Source organism: Podarcis erhardii, assembly GCF_964252035.2.
Source record: "Podarcis erhardii genome assembly, chromosome: 16".
Taxonomy (NCBI): Eukaryota; Metazoa; Chordata; class Lepidosauria; order Squamata; family Lacertidae; genus Podarcis; species Podarcis erhardii.
This window is the reverse complement of record NC_138514.1, coordinates 6,589,155-6,613,685: the sequence shown is the minus strand read 5'-3', so window position 1 is coordinate 6,613,685 and position 24,531 is coordinate 6,589,155. Positions and strand designations below refer to the sequence as shown.

Genomic DNA, 24,531 nt, shown 5'->3' with positions numbered 1-24,531 from the left:
AGCCTATATACAGTGGTACCTCGGGTTACAGACGCTTCAGGTTACAGACTCCTCTAACCCAGAAATAGTACCTCGGGTTAAGAACTTTGAGAAAAGAAATCGTGTGGTGGCAGGAGGCCCCATTAGCTGAAGTGGTACCTCAGCTTAAGAACCATAGCTGTCAACATTTCCTTTTTTTAAAGGGAAATTCCCTTATTCCGAATAGGATTCCTCGCAAGAAAAGGGAAAAGTTGACAGCTCTGTTAAGAACAGTTTCAGGTTAAGAACGGACCTCCAGAGTGCATTAAGTTCTTAACCCGAGGTACCACTGTACACAGGTGTTTGAGGACACATTATTTCAATGTTTCCTGCAAGAAACACTAGTGTATGTAAAGCAATTATGCTTGGCATGTAAATGTACTCTTACAGAAAGAGAATCTGGTGCTTCAGTTTTATTTCACTCGCTTAGGTTTTAGTACCCAAGCCATTTTGCAGTGCTCTAGTCCTCAATGATGTCCAGCAGGACATGTCTCATGTACGGATAACCCGAGGTACCACTGTACAACTGTTCCTGCTAAATTTTGATTCAATTGTTAGGCTGCTTGTTTGTTTGTTGTAGTCTGTAGGAAAAGTTTTATTCTGTTTTCACTTCTTGTTGTCCTTTTTAAATGCTTTGACCTTACTGGAAAATCCATTCAATTACTGAGTAAAGGGACCCCTGACCATTAGGTCCAGTCGTGGCTGACTCTGGGGTTGCGGCGCTCATCTCGCTTTATTGGCGGAGGGAGCCGGCGTACAGCTTCCGGGTCATGTGGCCAGCATGACTAAGCCGCTTCTGGCGAACCAGAGGAGTGCACGGAAACGCCGTTTACCTTCCTGCCAGAATGGTACCTATTTATCTACTTGCACTTTGAGGTGCTTTCGAACTGCTAGGTTGGAAGGAGCAGGGACCGAGCAATGGGAGCTCACCCCGTCGCGGGGATTCGAACCGCCAGCCTTCCGATTGGCAAGTCCTAGGCTCTGTGGTTTAACCCACAGCGCCACCCGTGTCCCTAATTACTAAGTACTTCTCTATTTATTATTGCATTCATATCCCACCTTTTCTCCAAGGATCTAAGGCCACAGATGTGCTTCTTCTCCTCCCTGTTTTTATCCTCACAGCAACCTAGTGAGGTAGGTTAGGCTGAGAGCCAGAGACTGGTCCAATATCACCCAGCGAGCTTTGTGGCTGAGTGGCAATTTGAGCCCTGGTCTCCCAGGTCCTAGTCCAACAACTATACCACAATGACTCTCGACAGGGTAAGAGGAGGCAGAGGCAGTATGAAGACTGAAAGCCACCAAACAAGACAACAACTATTTGCCCCAGTGCTTTTTAGGGGGTACTCAAGGGCACTCAGTACCTGCACCTCTTTTTGTTGCTGTTAAAAAGTGTGGTGCTTACTGTAGCAACTTCATGGTCAGTACCAGTAACTATTTTTCCAGGGGGGGAAATAGGCACTGCCTAAACCAGGGCAGAAGTGCCCAAGGCCAGCTCCCTATCTTGTCTCCTCACAGACCCACAATTCCTAGAGTGGTTTAACAACTGATCCCTCTTCACAGATAACTCTGCCAATTGTAGCTCTGTCAGCACCTTTTACTTCCCAGGATTCTTCGGGGGAAGCCATCGCTAGTTAAAAATAGTATGATGCTACTTTAAATCTATAGCCTAGATTGGGCTCTCCTCACAGGACATCCACAGAAGTTCATGAACATGTCTAGTTTAGGTACAGTGGTACCTTGGTTCTCAAAGACCTTGGTTCTCAAACGCCGAAAGCCAGGAAGTAAATGTTCCAGTTTTTGAACATTTTTTGGAAGCCAAACATCCAATGCAACTGTCGGCCATTGTTTCCGGGGAGCCTGCACCAATCAGAAGCTGTGCCTTGGTTTCTGAACATTTCAGAAGTCAAATGGACTTCTGGAACGGATTAGGTTTGGCGCTTTTGTTTTTGCTATTTCTTTTGCGTTTTTGTTTTTGAGGCTCTTTTGGTTTTGGAACGGACTTCCGGAACAGATTAATCTTGAGAAGCAAGGTACCATTGTACATCAATTTCAGCAGGTCTACTCTGGTTGGCTACAGCCCATGGTGTGATCTGAAAGCACACATGGCTATCACCTTGCTAAAGCCTCAGTCCGGTCAGTGCCTGAATAGATGGCTGCATGGGAACCACTAGAAGAAAGAGATATACATGAAAGGAAATCAGGAAAGGAAAAGCCAAATTACTAAAAGAATAACTAAAAGTGGTGAGGGGTTTTTAAAGATCAGCAAACTATATATGGACATATGACCTTTTCTTGTTAGTTAAAAATCTCAGGCAAATCTTACATGCCTGATCCCCCAAACGAACCATAATGGGAGATAGGGAAATTGGGAGGAAAGGGATAGACCCAGATCCCCTGGCCTCACAGGGAGGGATGAGAAATATTTCGGATCTGTTCACAGTTTACTAAAAATCTCCCTAATTTGCACCTTCCAAAACAACACGTGAACTGAAAAACAAAGATCCTTTGAAATCTGTACTTCTCCAAATTCTGTGATTCAGTTTTCAAACCATCTAACGCATGTGCGAAAATGCCTATATTAGAAGAAAGTGACCATGAAAATGCATATAGCATACAAATAATGCAACATAACATAACATGCACCACTGCATTATCTATGGGGAAACAGCTTGCCCAAAAATTTGTGCGGTGAAATATGCACCAAAATCCTGGTGAATTATTTTGTGAACAACTCTTGTGAACAACTCTTGTGTTGTTGTTGTTTAAAAAAAACCATCTGATGTGGAAATATGGTGAACTCAACTTAAGAATGGAAAAATGAGAAAGAAAAAGAAACCAGAATCGAAAGAGTCATTCATCCCTATTTACAAACAGTCCTGGAAGCAGACCATCTAACCAAAGGAAAGAAAGTCCAGAGAAGTAATTGAGAAGATTGTACCTGTGATCCTGAGCTGGGAGACTCCTGTGCCTTGAGCAGAAGATTCTCTCAGTGCTCTCCTCTAGAATTTACAGGGTGCTTTATAGTGGCTTGGTGACACTGGTGGGTGTGAGTACATGCTTAAGGGTAATTGTGGGGTCAAATGCATGGCTAAGCCTTATTTCAGGCTGCTTCTTTCTGCAAGTTGTGAGTTCTGCGATACTTTAAAATGTAAGTTAAGACAGAACAAGCTTTTTAAGGCAAGAGTCCATGCCACCAGTGTGGTGTAGTGGTTAGTGCATGAGTAGGCAAACTAAGGCCCGGGGACCGGATCCAGCCCAATCGCCTTCTAAATCCGGTCCGTGGATGGTCCAGGAATCAGCGTGTTTTTACATGAGTAGAAACTTTCCTTTTATTTAAAATGCATCTCTGGGTTATTTGTGGGGCATAGGAATTCGTTCATTTATTTTACTTTTCAAAATATAGTCCAGCCCTCCACAAGGTCTGAGGGGCAGTGGACCGGCCCCCTGCTGAAAAAGTTTGTGTCGGACTAGGAGATAGGAGGCCAGGATACGATTCCCCATTCAGCCATAAAGCTCCCTGGGTGACCTTGGGCCAGTCACCACCTCTCAGCCTACCCTACCTCACAGGGTTGTTGTGGGGGTTGAATGAGCAGCGGAGAAGCGCACACTCTACCTTGAGGTCCTTGGCGAAAAGGATGGGCTATGAATGCAATAAAGACATAAATAAATGAAAGTTTCATAGGCCTTTTGGGAAATGGCTAGTTGGATTTACCCTCTAATATTCAGAAGTGTTCAGGGAGTGACAGAAGCATCTCTGTGTACGGATCTATTCATGTAACCCTTTCTTTAATATATATATATATTGTTGACTCTCCGATGGAAACGGGGCAGACCTTTCTGCAATGCCAATTGCATGGACGGTTTGCTTACTAGATGTGGAACTGGAAAAGCTAACCGGGGAAATTAAGCAACTGAGGATCAAACTAGACCTTCACTGGAAATAGGGATGAGGGAGAAATTTCACTCAGTTCTCATTTTTAAAGGCAAACCTACCTGAAAACAATATGCGAATCAAACACAGTCACACTTGCAAATCCCCACTGCTCTGAATTTTGCAGTGCAGTTCTCTGGCCAAGAAGGATGTCCATTAAAATGCATATATTAGTGAAAATAACATACAAAAATGCATTCTTTTAGGGGAAATTGCATATGCAATTGTATGCAATATTATGCAATTACATATGGCATCATGATCACTATTTTTTTTAAAAACACCATGGAAATGTAGAGAACTGAACATACTGTATAATTGGAAAAAGTGTGAGTGATGGGTATATAACAAATAAATGATGATAATAATTATTCCCATGCCAAAGAAATCATATTTGAAATCCATAAATTTCCAACAAGGCTTCCACCTTGTTCCTAGCTTTTTAATAATCCTGCTGAGAACCTTTCACCCAAATGTCTGTGAGTCCTCACAGCCAATCCAGGGCCAATGGCCCTAAAGGCATGGCCCCTTCATGAGAGCAATTGGAACAAGGTGGTTGGCAGTTTTGATGATAATCCTATAGCACAGCATGAAAGATTTGCTTCCTTTCACTCATTCATAGCATTCCTCAAGGCAGAAGGAATACCGCAGGTAAAGTCATTCCTTTATGCTGAAGGGAATGGGGTGGAGGTGAAGCTCACAATTGTATAAATACATTACCTTTGCTGAAGGAGAGCCATAAACACAACTATGAGGCTGTTCTGGCCAAGGTTGAAGCTATTTCATCTCTAATAAGAATGTGGTTTATGACAGGCTCTGCTTCTGTCCCACAAATCTCAGAAGTCGGGGAGGGGGGATTTGAATTGTCTGAACATTGTGAGTTTGCTGATAAAAAGAGGAACACTCAAAAAAAGGTTCTTTATGTATGCCGCTACTGCAGCCCATGTTTTGTTAGCCCAAAAATGGAAAACAAGCAAGGTCCCAACTAAAGAAGAATGGCAACTTAAGCTGACGGAATATTCACAGCTTGCAGATTTAACATACAGAATAAGAGAACAAGAAGAACATATATTTAGAGAAGATTGAAAAGTGTTTATTGAATAAATGGGGGGGGAATTGTGTACACTTGAAAACGTTGGCAGCATTAAGATAAATTCAACTGTGTAAACAAGTTTTGATGGGTGTAATGGAATACTGGATGGTTTAGTTTATGTAAAATATGCAGGGATTTAAGAGATGTAAAATGAATCATGGAAAGAGGAGAAGGGAAATCATGGATATCTAAAGGATGTTTAAATGAGTGTTCTAAATTGTAAAACAGAATATATATATATATATATATATATATATATATATATATATATTTCTGGAAGAATGCAACAAACAGAGGACTTGACTCTTCATGAAATCATAAAGAGAGCAACTTACTTTTATTTATTTTTTATTACATTTGCACCCCACCATTCTTGCAAGGAGCTCAAGATGGCATGTATGGGTCTCCTCCATTTTACCTTCGCCACAGCCCTATGAGGTCAGTTAGGCCAAGAGAGAGTGGCTATCTCAAGATCACCCAGAGAACTTCCAGGCTGAGTAAGGATTTGAACCCTGGTCTCTTGGATCCTAATCCAGCACTACTGAGCATTACAACACATTGGCTCTTGGCAAGGCAATCCAGCACAGAGAGGAGCAGCTATTTTGCAGGACGGGGGGGGGGGGGTGGCAGCCACATTCGCTCCCCGTTTCTGTAAACACCGCACAAAAGAAACGAGGAGTGAAAAGCCCCACCATTTAAAAAGCATTTCCAGGTGTCAGAATGTCACCTAGTTTAAACATTTTAATCATCATCATCATCATCATCAAATAAAATATATTCTGATCTTTTTGTTCAAAATGAAAAGGAACAGCTTGAAGGAACATGGCTCCAATCTTACAGTAGGAATTTTAAAAATCAAAATAACAGCAGCGATCAGAATTTGAAACATAGTACCCTCGGAGCACCTTTTGGGCAATTAAAAATGACCTCAGGATGGAGGAGCCTCCACCACACAAAAAAAATCCCTTTTTCATCCATTTTTGTTTATACCATCTCCCTCGCTTAGGTTTACTCTTTCCTCATTCCTTTTTCCTTCTCATTCAGTTCCAAATATATATTTTTAAACACAGACGCACACACTTTGTTCCAAAACAATACATGTTTTTATTATTTTTTGTGGGGGGGGGGCATGTATTATCATTAACAAACCAGAGATTTTCAATGAGACCTTTTGTCAGATTCCCCAGCTTTCTTGCAACTCACCTGCCCATACAGTTAGCTGGTGCATGTTTCCTAAGGATTGCTGGCCCACCTCACCTCACCTTAAAGGTAAAGGTAAAGGGACCCCTGACCATTAGGTCCAGTCATGACCAACTCTGGGGTTGTGGTGCTCATCTCGCTTCATTGGCCGAGGGAGCTGGCGTACAGCTTCCAGGTCATGTGGCCAGCATGACTAAGCCGCTTCTGGCGAACCAGAGCAGTGCACGGAAATGCCGTTTACCTTCCCGCTGGAGCAGTACCTATTTATCTACTTGCACTGTGTGCTTTCAGGTTGGCAGGAGCTGGGACCAAGGAACGAGAGCTCACCCCGTCACGGGGATTCGAACCGCCGACCTTCTGATCGGCAAGTCCTAGCGCCACCAACACCTCATCTTACCCCAGCTTTATGACCTGCTCAGCTACACAGTACTGTCCTTTGCCTTGGAGCTGCCCACAATTCTAGTATCAGGTAAGCTTCCTGCATTATATCTTGACTTGCTGCTTGGCCTCTGGCTTTGAGTCATGTCCCTCTCGGTCCAAGCTTGTTCCCAGGTGACTCCACCCTGTCCCCAGGGGTTTCGCTCTGCCCAGTGGGCAGGAATCAGCTGAGATTTCTTAGTTGCACTGATTTCAATGGGATTGGCTTGGGTAAAAGCTAAATATTCTCAACTGACAGGTTTAACTAGATTCTTAAACTGTTCCCCACCTTCTCCCCCAACAATTCCAGCTGGAGATCATTTTGCTCTGTATCACTTTCCCGATTATTTACTCAAACTGTTGCCTATGCCTGTGTTCTGAATCGCTTGTTCTTGGGATGCCTATAGCAGGCTCTGCGCAATAAAAGTGGGACAGAGAAGCATGCTGAGCCATGAAAACTTGAAGCAAAGCAAGACTATAAAAGCTGGTGTCTCCTGCACCCCCACAAACAAACAAACCCACCATATACCTTTGGTTTCAATATTCATTAACTGGACATTTCATTTACCAAGAGTTCAGAATAGCTTGTCTTAGACAGCTAATCCCTTGTGAAGAAATTCTGAACCTATTCTCTCTCTGTGAACAGAAGAGCGAACATCAGAAAATGTGGTGGAAGATACACACATATAAAAACCGTTCTGAAAATGCTTTTTTTTTTAAAGTGTTTTTTAAAATTCATTGAATTTTCCATAAGGCTATCTAGTGTCACATTACTATATTGCACTTAAAACACCCTTAAAACATTTTATTAGCTGAGTCCTAAGTTTAAATTTTTTTAAAGCGCTGGTTTAAAACCCTTGTTTGAATGATTAAGGATAACTGTACAGTTTAGGGACAACTAAAGGGCAACCAATAGAAAACCTTTTTAAAAAAATAATTCACTGGTTTTGACTTGCGTTTGATGTTTTAATTTGTTGGAAGCTGCCCAGAGTGGCTAGGGCAACCCAAGTTTGATGGGCAGCATTTAAATAAATCATCATCATCATCATCATCATGGAATAAATCTGCCATCTCCTGGTCCACATCCTTCTTAGGAGCCGCTTACTTCTAGGGTTCCATCTCTACAACCTCTTTTATTTTCTCCAGTCCTTCTCTATTCATAAGAAGAGCCGACTGGATCAGGCCAGTGGCTCATCTAGTCCAGAATCTTCCTTTCACAGCAACCACCCAGATGCCTATGGGACTCCCCAAAGCAACAGTACCTTCTGCACTTGCAGTTCCCAGCAGCTGCCATTTAGAGGAATACTGCCTCTTGGAGTGGAGGTAGAACGTAGTCATCATAGCTGGTAGCCATTGATATCCTCTATGGGTTTGTCTAGTCTTCTTTTAAAGCCATCCAAGTTGGTGGCCTCCTGTGGGAGCCTGAAAGTCCTACATTGGCTCCCAGTACATTTCTGAGCACAATTCAAAGTGTTGCTGCTGACCTTTAAAGCCCTAAATGGCCTTGGCCCAGTAGACCTGAAGAAGCGTCTCCACCCCCATCATTCAGCCCAGACACTGAGGTCCAGTTCCAAGGCCCTTCTAGGTTTTGGCGCCTGCCCTGTGGAATGCCCTCCCAGCAGATGTCAAGGAAATAAACAACTAAGGAAGTTTTTAATGTTTGATGTTTTATCGTGTTTTAATATTCCGTTTGGAGCCTCCCAGAGTGGCTGGGGAGGCCTGGCCAGATGGGTGGAGTATTAATAATAAATTTATTATTATTATTATTATTATTATTATTATTATTATTATTATTATTATTATTCCATAGTCTAACTTATGCACTGTGTGAAGAAGGACTTTCTTTTGTCCACCCTGAATCTTCCAACATTCAGTTTCACTGGATGTCCCGGGGTTCTAGTGCTACAAGAATAAGAAAAACTTTCCTCTCCCCATTTCATAGAATCATAGAATCATAGAGTTGGAAGAGACCACAAGGGCCATCGAGTCCAACCCCCTGCCAAGCAGGAAACACCATCAGAGCACTCTTGACATATGGTTGTCAAGCCTCTGCTTAAAGACCTCCAAAGAAGGAGACTCCACCACACTCCTTGGCAGCAAATTCCACTGTCGAACAGCTCTTACTGTCAGGAAGTTCTTCCTAATGTTTAGGTGGAATCTTCTTTCTTGTAGTTTGGAACCATTGCTCCGTGTCCGCTTCTCTGGAGCAGCAGAAAACAACCTTTCTCCCTCCTTTATGTGACATCCTTTTATATATTTGAACATGGCTATCATATCACCCCTTAACCTCCTCTTCTCCAGGCTAAACATGCCCAGCTCCCTTAGCCGTTCCACATCGTTTCCAGGCCTTTGACCATTTTGGTTGCCCTCCTCTGGACACGTTCCAGTTTGTCAGTGTCCTTCTTGAACTGTGGTGCCCAGAACTGGACACAGGTGAGGTCTGACCAGAGCAGAATACAGTGGCACTATTTTCCCCATGTTGTGCAGGATTTTATGCACCACTGTCATGGGCTGCCATTCCTGGCAAGCAGAACCCAAGAGCGTTGAGATCATTCTAAACAAAGATGGTAACAATGGATCGGGTCCTTTGATAGTGAATGCAAGACACACATGCTCATAGTGAATGTGCATGGCTCCTCTTCCTTAGGTGTGTTTAAGAAGAAACTGGATGACCACCTTTCCTCCTTCATTACCAATGTTGGACTAGGTCAAAGTTCTTCAGCCTTGACTCCCCAAGTGTTTAGTGGGACTACAACTCCCATCATCTCCAGCCAGCTTAGCCAATGGTTAGGGATGATGGGAACTGTAGTCCAATAACATTGGAGTATCCAAGGCTGACGAAGGCCTTTTGATGTCCCTACAAACTCTCTGTTTCTATGGCAAGCAGCGTTTCCACATAAGAGCTAAATTGCTAGTGGAGTGGAGACACATGCACACACAAGATTTCTCAACAATATCACCTTTGAGGAGTGGGTGTTTATGGGTGCATAGGTGGGTGTTTAATCATGTGGTTCACTTTCTACATTGTTCCTGGTGTTGCCTGACTGCCCTGCAGCTAGTTTTGGGTTTGGGGGTTTTATGAGCCCTGCTGTAATCTGGTTTAGCACCACCACGAGTATTCTTGAGGATCTGGCTGCTGTGCTTTGGCTGCATGTCATGAGAACTCCCCAGAGCATTGCAGCCTGCAGCAGTAACCAGGCAATCGGAAAAAACCGCTGGGAGAGATCATATCTCTCCATCAGGCATCTAAGTGCACCAAAGCAATCAGTGGCAGATCACAGGCAGGCAGCGTTAAATACAGAGAGTTTAATGTAAGGTCAACAACTTTGAGAAAGTGGAGAGGATCGCCTCTGGGGACAGGGGTGCTTTTCTGAACAACAGGGTAACACCCAAATGGATAATAAGTAAATAAATAAATTGATGAAGAGGGCCAAGGTGGTTTCTTTTAGTTTCCTGATCAGTGCTTCTGTAGCAGATGGATAAACAGAATGCGGGGGGAAGAAGGTGATTTTAGCTCAATGGGTTAGTGGTTGTGGGGCAAGAGCCATAGATCAGTGGTACAGTCTTGCATGCAAAAGATCTCCAGTACAAAATGCCATAGAGGTAACAGACAATCCCTCTCCCTGTGGAGCTCTGGAATTGTAGCTGTGGGCGGGGGGAGAGGGACATCCTAACAACACTCAGCACCCTTGACAAACTACAGTTCCCATGATCCTTTGGGAGAAGCCATGGCTCTTTAAGGTGGTATGATACTGCTTTAAATATATAGTGCAAATGGGCCCCTAGGGTATCCAACCCCAGTCAGTGGCAGCATTCTGAATCATAATTTCTATTCTCCACAAAGCCCCCCACGTAGTATCACTCCAGAGCATGAGTAGGCAAACTAAGGCCCGGGGGCTGGTTCCAGCCCAATCGCCTTCTAAATCCGGCCTGCGGATGGTCCGGGAATCAGTGTGCTTTTACATGAGTAGAATGTGTCCTTTTATTTACTGTATTTTTCGCTCTATAAGACACACCAGGCAACAAGATGCACCTAGTTTTTGGAGGAGGAAAACAAGAAAAAAAATATTTTGAATCTCAGAAGCCAGAACAGCAAGAGGGATCGCTGCGCAGTGAAAGCAGCAATCCCTCTGGCTGTTCTAGCTTCTGGGATAGCTGCGCAGCCTGCATTCGCTCCATAAGACGCACACACATCTCCCCTTACTTTTTTAGGAGGGAAAAAGTGAGTCTTATAGAGCAAAAAATACAGTAAAATGCATCCCTGGGTTATTTGTGTGGCCTGCTTGGTGTTTTTACATGAGTAGAATGTGTAGTTTTATTTAAAATGCATCTCTGGGTTATTTGTGGGGCATAGGAATTCTTTTTCTCTCTCCAAAATATAGTCCGCCACCCCACCCCCCCGCACAAGGTCTGAGGGACAGTGGACCGGCCCCCTGCTGAAAATGTTTGCTGACCCCGGCTCCAGAGCTTTGCAGACAACTACAGTGATAGTTTCCAGACCTGACATATAGCGCAAGGAACCCAGGGAAGGCACTTATACCAACAAGCCCTGGCAGTTACCTTAAAGTGCTGGATGATGGCGCCAGTACTGATTGAAACACTGAAGACTCAGGTATAGAAATGACTAGTTATACCTGCTGTTTAATTAAGAGTCTTCCCAGACTGCATAAGATGCCTTTTAGGGGGAATTCCACTTCTCATTGGTAAGGATATCTTCCTGGAAGTACTTGCTTGACTCTTGCATAACTCTACTTCCAGCAGTGATTGATGACAGGTAAGTGGCCCATCCCATAATGATTCAGCTAAAGGAGGGATGGAAGAAGGAAACTTTGCCAAAACATAACAGGTATACTTGGATGACAAGTTATTTCAGCCTCATAACTATACCAGATGTGGCAGTTTTCTGGGATCGTTCACTGCCTTCTGCCTTAGGGATTGTCCTCAGTGTCATCTGTGGGGTTCTCCAGAAGCTTTTATCCCCAAATATCCTAAAAGGATGTTGGAGCATCCCAGAAGAAGCACAACTATTTTCTGTGGCCCATGCTTCCATATGTTAAAATCTGTGGCTCGTGCTTCATATTTCAAAGAGGGAGGGGAGCTCGTGATGGAATCCAAGCATTGACAAAATGAGAATGCTTTCGGGTAACCAGAAACTATGGACTGGGGGTTGCAGTATATTCAGAAGATTCCTAAGGATCTAGCCTGGAGAACAAAGTATTTAAGCCGGCAATCCCAATTTAGTTACCCTTAACTAATAAGCCTCACTGATCATAGCACTGTAGTGCCAGAACAGGAACAGTCAGTATGGTTTCCTTCAGATGTTGCTGGACTTCAATCACAGAGCTGTAGAGCTGGAAAGGACCCCTTTGAATTCTATTCACCAGCATAGTCAACAAGCAGAAATGATGAGAGTTCATTGGGATGGCCCACGTTGGCTACCGCGGTGTTAGAAACTCATTCAAGGAGTTATATTTTCAGCTGGAGAAGGATGAAGAAGCTGTAGGTGACTCGTTATAACAGATGGCAGTGAATTGAAGTTCGCATGTTGTTGTTTTTATCCTGTGTGTAGGAATTCGTGTTGCACCAAGTGAACATCAAGGTCAGGGGCTCCTCATCGTACCAGTATCAGTGCAGGACTTTACAGAACCTCAGAGATTACGTAGTGTTCAAATGAAAACTTGCCTAGTCCTCAGAGCAAGTGTCAAACCATAGTTCTTTGTGAGCTGCTTGCCTTCGGACTCCCTCTAGTGGAACAAAGCTGTTCAAAAGACAAAATTTTGACAAGGTGGCGGGAAAGAATTGGGAGTTCCATATTCAGCCTTCTGCAGTGACGGCATCTGGGTAAGTATTTGGGGCAAAACACCAGAGCTACAGTGTTGTTGTTGTTGTTGTTGTTGTTGTTGTTGTCATTATCATCATTATCATTATTATTATCATTATTATGCAAGACAGAGCTGTTCCACCAGGCCTTTCCTCCACAGTCTGACCCCCTCCTTCAGTAATCCTCACAGAACTCTAGCCCAATGGTTGCCATTAATTTGATTTTGAATTGATTTTAGAATGAATTGATTTTAGAATACATTTCAATTGATTGATTGTGATTTTATGTGAACTGTGTTGCTTTTATTGTTGTTAGCTACTCTGAGCCCAGCTTCAGCTGGGGAGGGCGGAATATAAATTATTACTGTTGTTGTTGTTGTTGTTGATTATTACTGTTGTTGTTGTTGTTGTTGTTGTTGTTGTTGTTGTTGTCGTCGTCATCATCATCATCAGTTTCTACACTGCCCTTCATCCATAGAGTTCAAGGCAGTTCACCACGTAAAAATACAAGGTATAAAACACAAAATACAGAATAAAAACAAGAATTAAAAACAAACCAATAACCCCCCTCCCCACCCCCCTTTTCGCTTGTGGCATCCTTTGTTTAATCCCAAGTAAACTAGGGGGTGGGATCTGGTATGAAGACCCTCCAGATGTTGTTGGACTGACTTGCTTTAGCCCCAGCCAGTATGGTCAGCAGTCAGGGATGATGGGAGTTGGAGCCCAACATCTGGGAACCACAGTTTCCCATTCCTGATCTAGTGCATCATACCATCTCCAACAGTGACCAGCCAGATGCTTCTAGGAATCCCACCAACAAAGCAGAAAAGACTTAAAATATGAATGCAAAATAAGCACAAGGACCCTTCACAACAGCAGTAAGTTATGATAGCACAATCATCTGAGCAAAGCTGCATAAATAAACATTGGTAGTGGGATAAGAAACCATTGTCTGTATTCAGAATTGGATGAACGGAACGGAACTTCCGAGTAAATTGTGATTTAGAAAGGGATTTTGAAGGGAAACTCCAGCGTGACACTGCTGAATTGCAGCTTATTAAGATGTTCAATTATAAGATGACTGAGTTATCACCGGTTTATTGCTGTTGCAGTAGCAGGGCATGTTTTGAGGTGGAGCCACAGACCAGCACTCCTTATAACCGTGTCACCACTGCTTATCCAGACACACTGGAGGAAGGGAGCTCATTAGGGTCCCCATTAATCTGGTTGCCCCACTGGTACACCCAGGAAGCTCTTTCTCGCTGCCTCGTCCAGGTAAGAAGCAGTAACAGCAGAGTCAGGGAGGCACCAATGGAAACATGTTTCAAATACGGCTTAAAGGCATAGCATGTACCTAGCCTTAGTCGCTAAGGTGCCACATGACATGTTCTTGTTTCTGCTACACCAAATTAACATGGCCCTGGAATGGTTACTGATCTGTGACTGATTGGTAAACAGCACAGTACATTTTTGTACATAGCGGTGCAAGTCAGTAATTTTGGGTTGTGTACCCAAATCACATCCAAAACAAGTTGTTTCCTTCAAAGAATGTGCTTTGAATGTGCTTTAAAGGTAGAGTGTGTACACAGCCATAGACTCTCACTTAATGGGGGTGGAGGTAGGCTTAGATGATAAGGTGCGTTATTTTATTTACTTCACAATGTTATGGTAAAGGTAAAGGACCCCTGGACAGTTAAGTCCAGTCAAAGGCGACTGTGGAGTTGCGGCGCTCATCTCGCTTTCAGGCCAAGGGAGCCGGCATTTGTCCACAGACAACTTTTCTGGGTCATGTGGCTAGCATGACTAAACTGCTTCTGGCGCAACGGGACACCATGATGAGTGCCAGAGCACGTGGAAACGCCGTTTACCTTTCCATCACAGCAGTACCTATTTATCTACTTGAGTAGGTATGCTTTAAAATGGCTAGATTGGCAGGAGCTGGGACAAAGAAAAGGGAGCTCACCGCATCGTGTGGATTCAAACCGCTAACCTCCCAATTAGCAAGCCCTAGAGGCTCGGTGGTTTAGACCACAGTGCCACCAGCTGTGTAGTAGTGGGGCTCCTGTCCATTCTGCTTAATGGAGCTCCAGACTTTGGCCGCAAAGTTCTGCCCTGAAATTGTACATTTTACATACATTTAAATCAGGGATGCCCAAACTTTTTTCAAAGAGGGCCGGATTTGATGAAGTGGACATGCGTCAGGGCCGACCAAAGCTGTTGACCTTTTTTTAGGATTGAAGTTGTGAGCTTTTTTAAGGATTTTACCCCCAGGAGATAGCCTGCCACAGGGGCCAGATTAAGCCCCCGAAACGGATTTTGGAGATGCCTGATTTAAATGGACCAAGGGAGTCACTGTTCCATGAGGAAAGCTCTGCTCACACGAACTTTGCTCCAGAGCAAATAAACAGGCAATGGCTCCAGCTTGTTCACATGAACCTTGCCCAGTATATATGACAACAAAGTTCTTGAGCGTAATGTGTCCACAGTGACCTTATTCTGGTGCAGACATGTGGGAAGGAAAGCGGTGCATTTTTAACAGGCCATGGTACTTATTAAGCTGGATCCTGAAATATAGTCATTCGCCTGAACCCATCCAGTAAACTTTGTGGCTATGTACCAGGGTCAATTCCAGGTTTTGGAGGTCCTTGGGCTAGATACACCTTCCATGGGGTAATCCCTCAAGTGACTCTATCCTCACTCCCATTATCATCACTCAGTGCTTTTGGGACAGTCCTGCGTTTGGGAGATGGGGAACAAACATGGTTAGAATTCCAATTCCCATCAGCGACAGCAGCACAGCCAATTGGCAGGTATTTGTGGAGTTGCAGCCCAACAACATCTGAAGATCCACACGTACCCCAGTCTCACTATATTCACTACCCTGGAAGCAAGTCAGTGGGACTTATGCCTGAAAAGATGGCACAGTGGAGGATATTGGATTGTATATCCAATGTTTGTTGGAAAACAAGCCCCCTCGGGAGAGGCTGGCCCCCCTCGCAGGTTCCCGGAGCTTGTTTACCGGTGATCTTCCCTGGCTGGCATCCCCGCAACTCCAGGGAGATCTTGATAGGCGACATCTCCCAGCGTGGAAGATGCACACCCCCTTTGCTCCTTGCATAGCAGCAGGAGAAAGAAGAAAGTCAGAAAGTCTACATCATCTACGATTTATTTCTGTCTTTACATCTGTACAAAAACATGTCCGTTCAGCTCAGTCATCTCCCAGCAACTCTATAAGACTTCCTTCACATGCGCAAACGGAAGGTCTCATATTACACACAGAACAAATCCCTGTGAACCGTCCTGATAAGAACTGCCTGGTACATTCTTTCCCAGGACTAGTCACATCATGTGATATCGAACTGCTTGTTTGCAGCTGCGTTGTACTCATATCGTAACAATGTTCAGTTGCACCTACATCATACACTCAAAGCACATGGCTTCCCCCTCAAAGAATCTTGGGCACTGTAGTTTACCCCTCACACAGGTACAAGTCCCAGCATGCTTAACAAACTAGTTCCCAGGATTCTTTTGAGAAAGCAACATGCTTTAAATGTACGCACTGCTGCTGTGATTTGTAACACTGTGAGTGGTGAACAGCAGTGCCTGCAATTCTTTGAACTTCATAGGCGCTTTGAATGTCTAGTGATCACCCAGCCTGGAACAGTCCCACTGAAAATAATAATAAGACATTACTAAGGCCCATTAACTGTAATTAATTACTCTGAGTAAAACTTATTTGGAAGCAACCCACTGCATTTTTAAAATTTGCTCTTTTAGGTTCTACGTCCTTTTTCCCTTAATCTGGATTCAACCAAAATCTACCTTTCTGTGATTTAAATCTAGTCCTGCCCTCTTGGAAAGCAGAGAGCAAGTTTCTGCCCTATTCTTTTAGGGTGTTTCAAGAGTCCTATGTCAAAATACTGTCATGTTCTGGATAGAACAATCAGACCGATCATTTAGCACTTTGATAATAGCTTCAGTGCTGTGCAGTTCCGCATGCTGTGGTTGTGAAACTGGCACCACATTTCCCAGACCTGATAAAATAATCCTAGCAGCAAAATGCTTCCACTTTGGGGGAACTGATGTTTATTAACAGTCAAACAGCTAAAACCTAAACCATTTGGTAAACCTAAAACATGGGTAAACAACAATTCTTCCAACAGCAAGTGGAACCTGAAAGTTTTACTGTGTGGTTGCAATTGCACAACTGTGCTATATGGGACCTGTGGCATCTCCAAGAGAAGTATTACAAGACCCTCTCTTCCCTTCCTAGCCTAACTTGCACAAGCCCTCAACCTTCAGCAACCCTCATAGGAAGGAATGGAGGACTATAGAAACTTACATATGCACACACCATATACAGTTATGAGCCATGCACTGCACACAAGGGAATTTAATGCTACATTATTATGAACAAAATATGGATGAGCAATACTCAAACCAGCAGATGGCAGCCTTACTTTACACTTGGTGCTCTCCCTAAAAGTTGCTACATCACATTTCTATAAATTTGTCCATTGGACAAAGGTGTTAACCAGCTTAAATCTGATTTTTGTTGCAGCAGGGGACCCCAAAATTCCAAAATACATCAAATTCAAAAACGTTCTCATTTAAGCAATGCTTGAAATCTTGGAGGGCAGGGGGACAAGGGACAAGATTTTTTGAGGTTATAGGTGGAGAGGCAGTTTTGCACCAGTCCTGGCCTCTTCTGATAAACAGAAACACAATTATGCGAGCAACAGCAAAAAAGCAATGTGTTGTATCCAACATTAGACCTACTGAGAGTAGGCCCATTGAAACGAATCAATATGACATACGGTATTCCCAGCATAGCTGTCAACTTTCACATTTGAAAATAAGGGATCAGCAGCCTCGAAAATAAGGGATCAGCAGCCAAAATAAGGGATCAGCAGCCTCACCTGTCCCAGGCACTCCTGTCTTCCACTGCTTCCCACAGTTTGGTCAAACTCATGCTGGTAGCTTCGAGAACACTGTCCAACCATCTCGTCCTCATGGTTCAATGTTACTAGTGAGCAAAGCTACCCAGTCAGGATTTGAATCTTGGTCCTAACTTTTGGTTTGTGTTTTTTTTAAAAAAAATATTTATTGAGGTTTTGCAAAGACATAAATTTACCAAATACAAAAAAACATATGAAAAGAAAAAGATAGGAAAAAAGAAAACATACAAAAAAATAAAATAAAAATACAAAAAACAAAAAACAGATAAAAAAAGAATTAAAAACAAATCCATTTTTTATAACTTAAAACTCCTTAACTTGTTTCCTTGACCTCCTCACACCTCCCCTTTTTGTATTCCCATTTACATAATCAAATCAGCAAATCCTTACCCACTTTCATTTATCTTAACTCTATATCTTAACATATTATAACTCTATATTTTCATCCATTATCAATTCATTTTTGCATATTCTTATTAACTTTGTTGCTAATGCCACTTATTTTCAATCCAACATCATTTTAGCATTCATTAATTTTACAATGTTTCTGCAGATAGTCTTTAAATTTCTTCCAATCTTCTTCCACCAACTCCAGGTCTCGGATTCTGCCAGTCATTTCCGCCAATTCACCTTCATCTGCCACTCTTCCAGGGTGGGTAAATCTTGTGTCTTCCAATACTTTGCAATAAGTATTCTTGCTGCTGTTGTTGCATACATAAAGAAAGTTCTATCCTTCTTTGGCACCAATTGGCCGACTATGCCCAGGAGAAAGGCCTCTGGTTTCTTCAGAAAGGTATATTTAAATACCTTTTTCATTTCATTATAGATCATCTCCCAGAAAGCCTTAATCTTTGGGCACGTCCACCAAAGGTGAAAGAATGTACCTTCATTTTCTTTACATTTCCAACATATATTATCGGGCAAATGATAGATTTTGGCAAGCTTGACTGGTGTCATGTACCACCTGTATATCATTTTCATAATATTCTCTCTTAAGGCATTACATGCCGTAAATTTCATACCGGTGGTCCACAACTGTTCCCAGTCAGCAAACATAATGTTATGACCAATGTCTTGTGCCCATTTAATCATAGCAGATTTAACCGTTTCATCCTGCGTATTCCATTTTAACAGCAAGTTATACATTCTTGACAGTATCTTAGTTTTGGGATCTAACAGTTCTGTTTCCAATTTTGATTTTTCCACCTGGAAGCCAATTTTTTTGTCCGAATTGTAGGCCTCTCTTATTTGATAATAATGAAGCCAGTCTCGCTCTTTATCTTTTAATTTCTCAAAACTCTGCAATTTCAATTTGTCTCCTTCTTGTTCCAATATTTCCCAATATTTCGGCCATTTGGCCTCCATATTGAGCTTTTTCTGAGCCTTCGCTTCCATTGGTGACAACCACCTTGAGGTCTTGGTCCTAACTTTTGGGGTTAAGTTTCTATTTAGCTGTCCCATTATTACTGACAAACCGTATCTCCCATTCATCTCTCAGATCCCCTTGTAAATCTAAAGTACTGACATCCTGCGTAAAAAAATTCCCTAAGTTAATTACACATTGTGTGAAGGTAAGTGTGTGAAGCTACAGCATTCCTACTATCAGCTTCAGTGACACATTCTCTCTCTCTCTCTCTCTCTCTCTCTCTCTCACACACACACACACACACACACACACACACACAGTAGAGCACCTCCGGCCAAAAGGCAGAAAGCCCAGCCAGCAGCCAAACGAAGCCTCAAGCGGTGGTTCGCACAGCGCAGCAACCCGGCAAAGGGATACAGCAGCAAGGAAAACCACACCGTCACCTCTGGGCTGGGAAGCGCTGAAGCAAAGGTGAGTCCCCAGGCAACGCGGCTGATTTGATCGGCACAAGACATGCAAGCTCCACCTGCCAGTCGTTCTCAGACTCCTTACTGGTGAGCAAGGCAGTTGAGGAGCCTCCCTGGCCGGCAGGGAGGGAGAGGAGCTGCTTCCTTGGAAACCCGGGAAATTTACAGGATATCAACAATCCGGGACAGCAGCGGGAAACGGCGCTGGAATAAGGGAGTTTCTCGCCAAATAAGGGAAGGTTGACAGCTATGGTTCCCAGTGCTGTTTTTCTAGAAAATGAGGTGCTGGAACTCACCATGAACTCCTCCCTTGTTCTCTTATAATGCAATGGTGCTCACCTGAGAGGTGCCGGAACTGAGTTCCTGTGAGTTCTGGCTAAAAAAACTCCTCTGCATCTTCCTATAGAGAGGAGGACAGATCAGGTGAGTTGTGTAGCTGCTGTCCAAGTATTAACTGGTGCTGGGCAAATTCAAGGCCTCTGCCCTCCCTTGTGGTTCATTATCTTTAATCCATGCTTGGAACGTACAACCTTCAAATAGAGGATTGTCCTCTCTAATGCAGCACACAGGGCTACCCTAGTCTGCTTAGTTTTGATGCCACAATTATGGAATGCCCCACAGCAGGGCAAAGGTCTCTTCAGTTCAATTCCTACTGACCTCACCGGGCAATGGAAGTATCTGCCAAGCCATTCAGGGAAAGGTAAACATTCTGCTGCTGTTAGATAGATGTTGAATGTAGCAGACCATTTTGAATCATGCTGCACCTTGAGCACACCTAGCCCCAATGAGGACAAGCAATTGGAAGCTTAGGTCTTTATTGGCAAAACATTTGATCACATGCTAGGATTGAGATATGTCCTCTTTTGAGTCGGTGGAGGAAGATTGGAAGAAATTTAAAGACTATCTACAGAAACATTGTAAAATTAATGAATGTTAGAAGGATGTTGGAATGAAGTTATGTGGTTTTAGCAGAAATGTTATAAGGGTCTAGGAAAAAATAGACTGTTAATTGGTGAAAGGAGGGAAAGTAAACTTACATTATATTAAGATAAATTACAGAACAAAAAGTGGAAAAGATGGAAAGGATTTGCTGAAATAGTTAACTGAACTAGAATACAAAAAAGGGAGGTGTGAGGAGGTCAAGGAAACAAGCAAATGAAAGACAAGTTATGGGAAGATTAGCTGTGTTTCTTCTTCTTCTTCTTCTTCTTCTTCTTCTTCTTCTTCTTCTTCTTCTTCTTCTTCTTCTTCTTCTTCCTTATTGTGATGTGTTGTTTTGTTCTTGTTTGATATGGTGTTTTTACTCTTTCTTTTTGTAACCTTTAAAATTTTAATAAGTATTATTTATTAAAAAAAAGACATATGTCCTCTTTTGGGGGTCCTACATGGCCATCCAGTGTGGGGTGGGATTTTACATTTTAAACCCAAAGTCCTGGAATTTGGGTTTAAAACAAGAAGTGCATGGGCAGCTCTGGCTCTGGTGTGAGCTGCTCAGGCGCAGCAGCAGCGGAGGGCCGATCGGGCAATTGCCCCCCAAAATAAAATAAAATAGTTTGTGTTATGTTCCACGTCCAGTCTCTAGCGGGCTTCTGCTGGATGTGCGTATTTTAGTTCAGAACGAAGCAAAGCAGGCAAGCCTACAGCATGCTTAAGAAAGCAATAGCTGCTGTTGCAGGGCTGTGCCCAAGAGATATTAATGAGACTCTCAGACATAATAGCTTGTAGTTATAGCTCAGTGAAGGGTGAGCTGGTGCAAAGCATGCTGTTTTGACAGGGGTGGAGACCATGTTGACAGTTATTATATAATTATGTCGTCAGCACAAAGCACTTGGTTTCTGAATCATTAAAGAGATGTCCTAAACCTGGTATTCCCGCAGGTATAGTAGATGACAGGCTGGAAAATAATTGGAATGAAGCCACCATGTGATCATTGACGTCGTGATTTCATCCTAGGGTATGAATGTATTTCCTTCAAAATATGAAACTAGCGTGGGTTCTAGACCAGAGATGGCTCCCCCATGTGTTGGAGTAGGACTCCCACCATCCCTGACCATTCACCACGGTGGCAGATGGGAGTAAACATACCAACAACATTCGGAAGGTCCCCCACCTCAATCTAGACTCTGTGAATTAAGGATGCTACGTAGCAGACTGGCAGTATTCTAATAGACACAGGTTTGAGCCACAGATGCCTCTATTGGCCCCCAATTTGGGCATTGGGATCATAGCTGAGATCTCATTTGAAGCATTTAACATACCATGCTTCCCCTGCCTTTCCATCTCAGTGCTGCTGCATCAGGTGATTCAGTCTTTTCCTGATCTATTAAGTTTGAATCACAGTCTTGATCCCAATTGGTTCCGGCACATTCCTGCTTCACAGCACAGGGAAGTGAGTGGTTGCACAAGACATGCAAGCTCCACGCCCCCGACGTACGCAGACTCCCTGAATGGCTTGGCAATGGAAGTATCTGCCAAGCCATTCAGGGAAAGGTAAACATTATGCTGCTGTAAGATAGATGTTGAATGTAGTGGACCATTTTTGAATCATGCTGCACCTTGAGCGCACCTAGCCCCAATGAGGACAAGCAATTGGAAGTTTAGGTCTTTATTGGTGAAACATTTGATCACATCAGGTCCTAAGGTACAAGGGATCTATGCTAGGATTGACATATGTCCTCTTTTGGGGGTCCTACATGGCCATCCAGGGCAGGGTGGGATTTTACATTTTAAACCAAAAGTCCTGGATTTGGGGTTTAAAAAAAGAAGTGCATGGGCAGCTCTGGCTCTGGTGTGAGGAATGCCTGCTTCTTAAAACCCGTAACGCTTCATGTACAAACAGCTCTCACAATAGAAGTTCCAGTTGCATATGAAGCCCTTTTTCTTTCACACTTTGGAATTACCATGATGAAATCCAGTCCTTGTACAGCAGAGAATCGTTTCTATCAGTATGGACCTAGGAACCATTCTGATATAGTGTGCAATAATGTGAATTATACATACAGCATTCTTCACTTAAAGGTTGTGAAGATACGCAAAGAAACACAAGTGTTCTCACAAGTTTAAATAACTTTATTTTTAACATTACACAAGGATGAAGGTCTTCGTAAAAAAAAAAAAAAATACCCAAAGGGATTAAGTAACAAGAGTAACAAGGTAGAATATATACATTCAGATCCTTCAACATTAAGCACTGAGCAAATGTTTGCACGAGGGGAAACATCCCTCACAATGTACCACACTTTTCACAAAATTCAGCATTTCGATGTCAGGATTGCGTAAGTCACAGATACTCATTAGAAGGCACAGATTGCAAGGTATCCTTGCTGTGTATTGCCCAAATCTCATCAAAATGTATACAACTGAGCAGACCTCTATATGAAGAATGGTCAGCTGATTTGGGCCCAGTGACAATACTCCCTCTTGCATGTGGCACACCGGGCTACCAGCTGCAGCCCTGTGGTCCCTGGAAATTTTAGGTCAGGTTATAAACTAGAAGATTGTCACAATCTGCTGGAAGCTGGTCCTGTACTATCTCTATTAAAACGCTCAACACTATTTGTTACTAGATCCATTCCTACTGAATATGAATTAAACACAAAAGTCCACTGTACTTTGGGACCATATAACCATCAGGAATAAACATTTTCTAGTACATAGTAAAACTATATTTCAATAAAATACTTGTTCCCAAAAGCATGTGCCTGTGTGCCTATGGCTCCAGCAGGAGCAAAGAGACATGAAGCCTCTTAAAATAAAGTTTTTAAAAAGCAATTTGGTTCATTTAAATGAGATATACAAGCTTAAAAAGGATGCCCAAGTATCTAAATGCTGGTTTTACACGCAAGAAGTTTGCCTTTGCAGACTTTATGCTCCAGCTATTATGGAGCCACAGATATGTGAAAACACCACAGGCCCTGAAGATTTTAGATATGGTAGACAACATTTCCTCCCCTTTCAATCAAGTCTCCAGTTGTTTTAGTCTGCAGCAGAAATCATATTGCAGTAATTCTGACTATTCACATCTTCCAGCAATTTATGCAGCAGCATAAACAGAATCTTTTGTAACTGAGGAAAGTGTCGTCTGACTTCAGAAACTGTTCATACAGATAGAGAAACTGGAACCAAAACAGGCACAGCGAGACATTGCACACATACAGCTTTGTGCTAAGCCTCTCTTATAGGGTTGAGAAACATGTGGTCATCCAGATTCCCTATGCCTGCCCTACTTATTCCTCCTAGTTGGTTTGAGCTACCAACTTATTCACATGAGCTTGAGCTCGAAGAATGTTAGGGGCTTCTTCCATAACTCTGACAAGCAAGTTATCAGTGTAGTCTTCCAGCTCCCGCACCTGCTGATCTTGCTTTGCAATCACATCTTTCTGCTTCAAGACCAGCTGGATTAGCTCGCTGTGTGTCAGCTGGCCATAAGCGTAGGCGGGATCTGAAGGATCATATTTCTTTAGGAAGGAAGAATGAACAGGTTAAAGTCATTTTGATATCGAGCACTGTTGTAAGGGTGGCGTCAAAGGATCAGAAGGAAGGTATAGAAACCTTTGGTTTCAGGGATTACTGGGGAATCCCAGGAATGATTTCAGAGCAAAGAGGTAATCTGTCTAAGCATCTTAAAAGCTACTGAAGATTCACAAAAAACTAGAATTTCAGGATTTGCCAGTAAGTACTTTTATGGCATGCAGACAAATGTGCATACAAGGTTTTGGAACGCCTGCCTTCAACTATTTCTTCCCAGTAATAAACATGGAAAAGTGAAGAGAAGACCCTCCTCATAACATGCAAAAAATGCTAAATAAATACAAAGCAGCAGCAGTAGTGGTTGTTTCAGTTAAGTGATAATAATTCAGGTTCTGTGCTCAAACACCAAACAGATCATTTGCAATATTAGTTGGAGGCACTAAATCACTAAACCTTGCTTATCTGAAAACAAAAATCCCTTTCAGGCCAATGTCCTTCGGTGAACATAGCAAGTTTTGAGCCTGGGGAATTCATACCCACTCACAGATCTAAACTTGTGTCAGTAAAAGGCTCAGAAAATTGCCCAGATGGGTAGGATAGCAGGGGCAGGGGGAATTGTACACCTAGAAAACTTGAACACATTTCTGTCTCCAAACGACTATACTCCTTTGCAGTGTGTCTAATCCTGCCAATAAATTTACAAGCTTCCTAACTCAGGGCACAGACCACCCAATTAGGTTTTAAAATATAGTATATCTTAAATTACCTTTATATCGGCTTCATTTTGGTTA

General features: G+C 42.9%; 1 long non-coding RNA gene across 1 annotated transcript; it reads right to left on the bottom strand.

The window, feature by feature from the left end:
- Positions 1 to 11,472: 11,472 nt before the first annotated feature.
- Positions 11,473 to 19,953, bottom strand: LOC309331325. Its single transcript, XR_014151821.1, has 3 exons — positions 19,928 to 19,953; positions 17,399 to 17,505; positions 11,473 to 12,417 (listed from the first exon to the last, which is right to left on the bottom strand). It is a non-coding gene; the product is annotated as an uncharacterized lncRNA (long non-coding RNA).
- Positions 19,954 to 24,531: the final 4,578 nt, after the last annotated feature.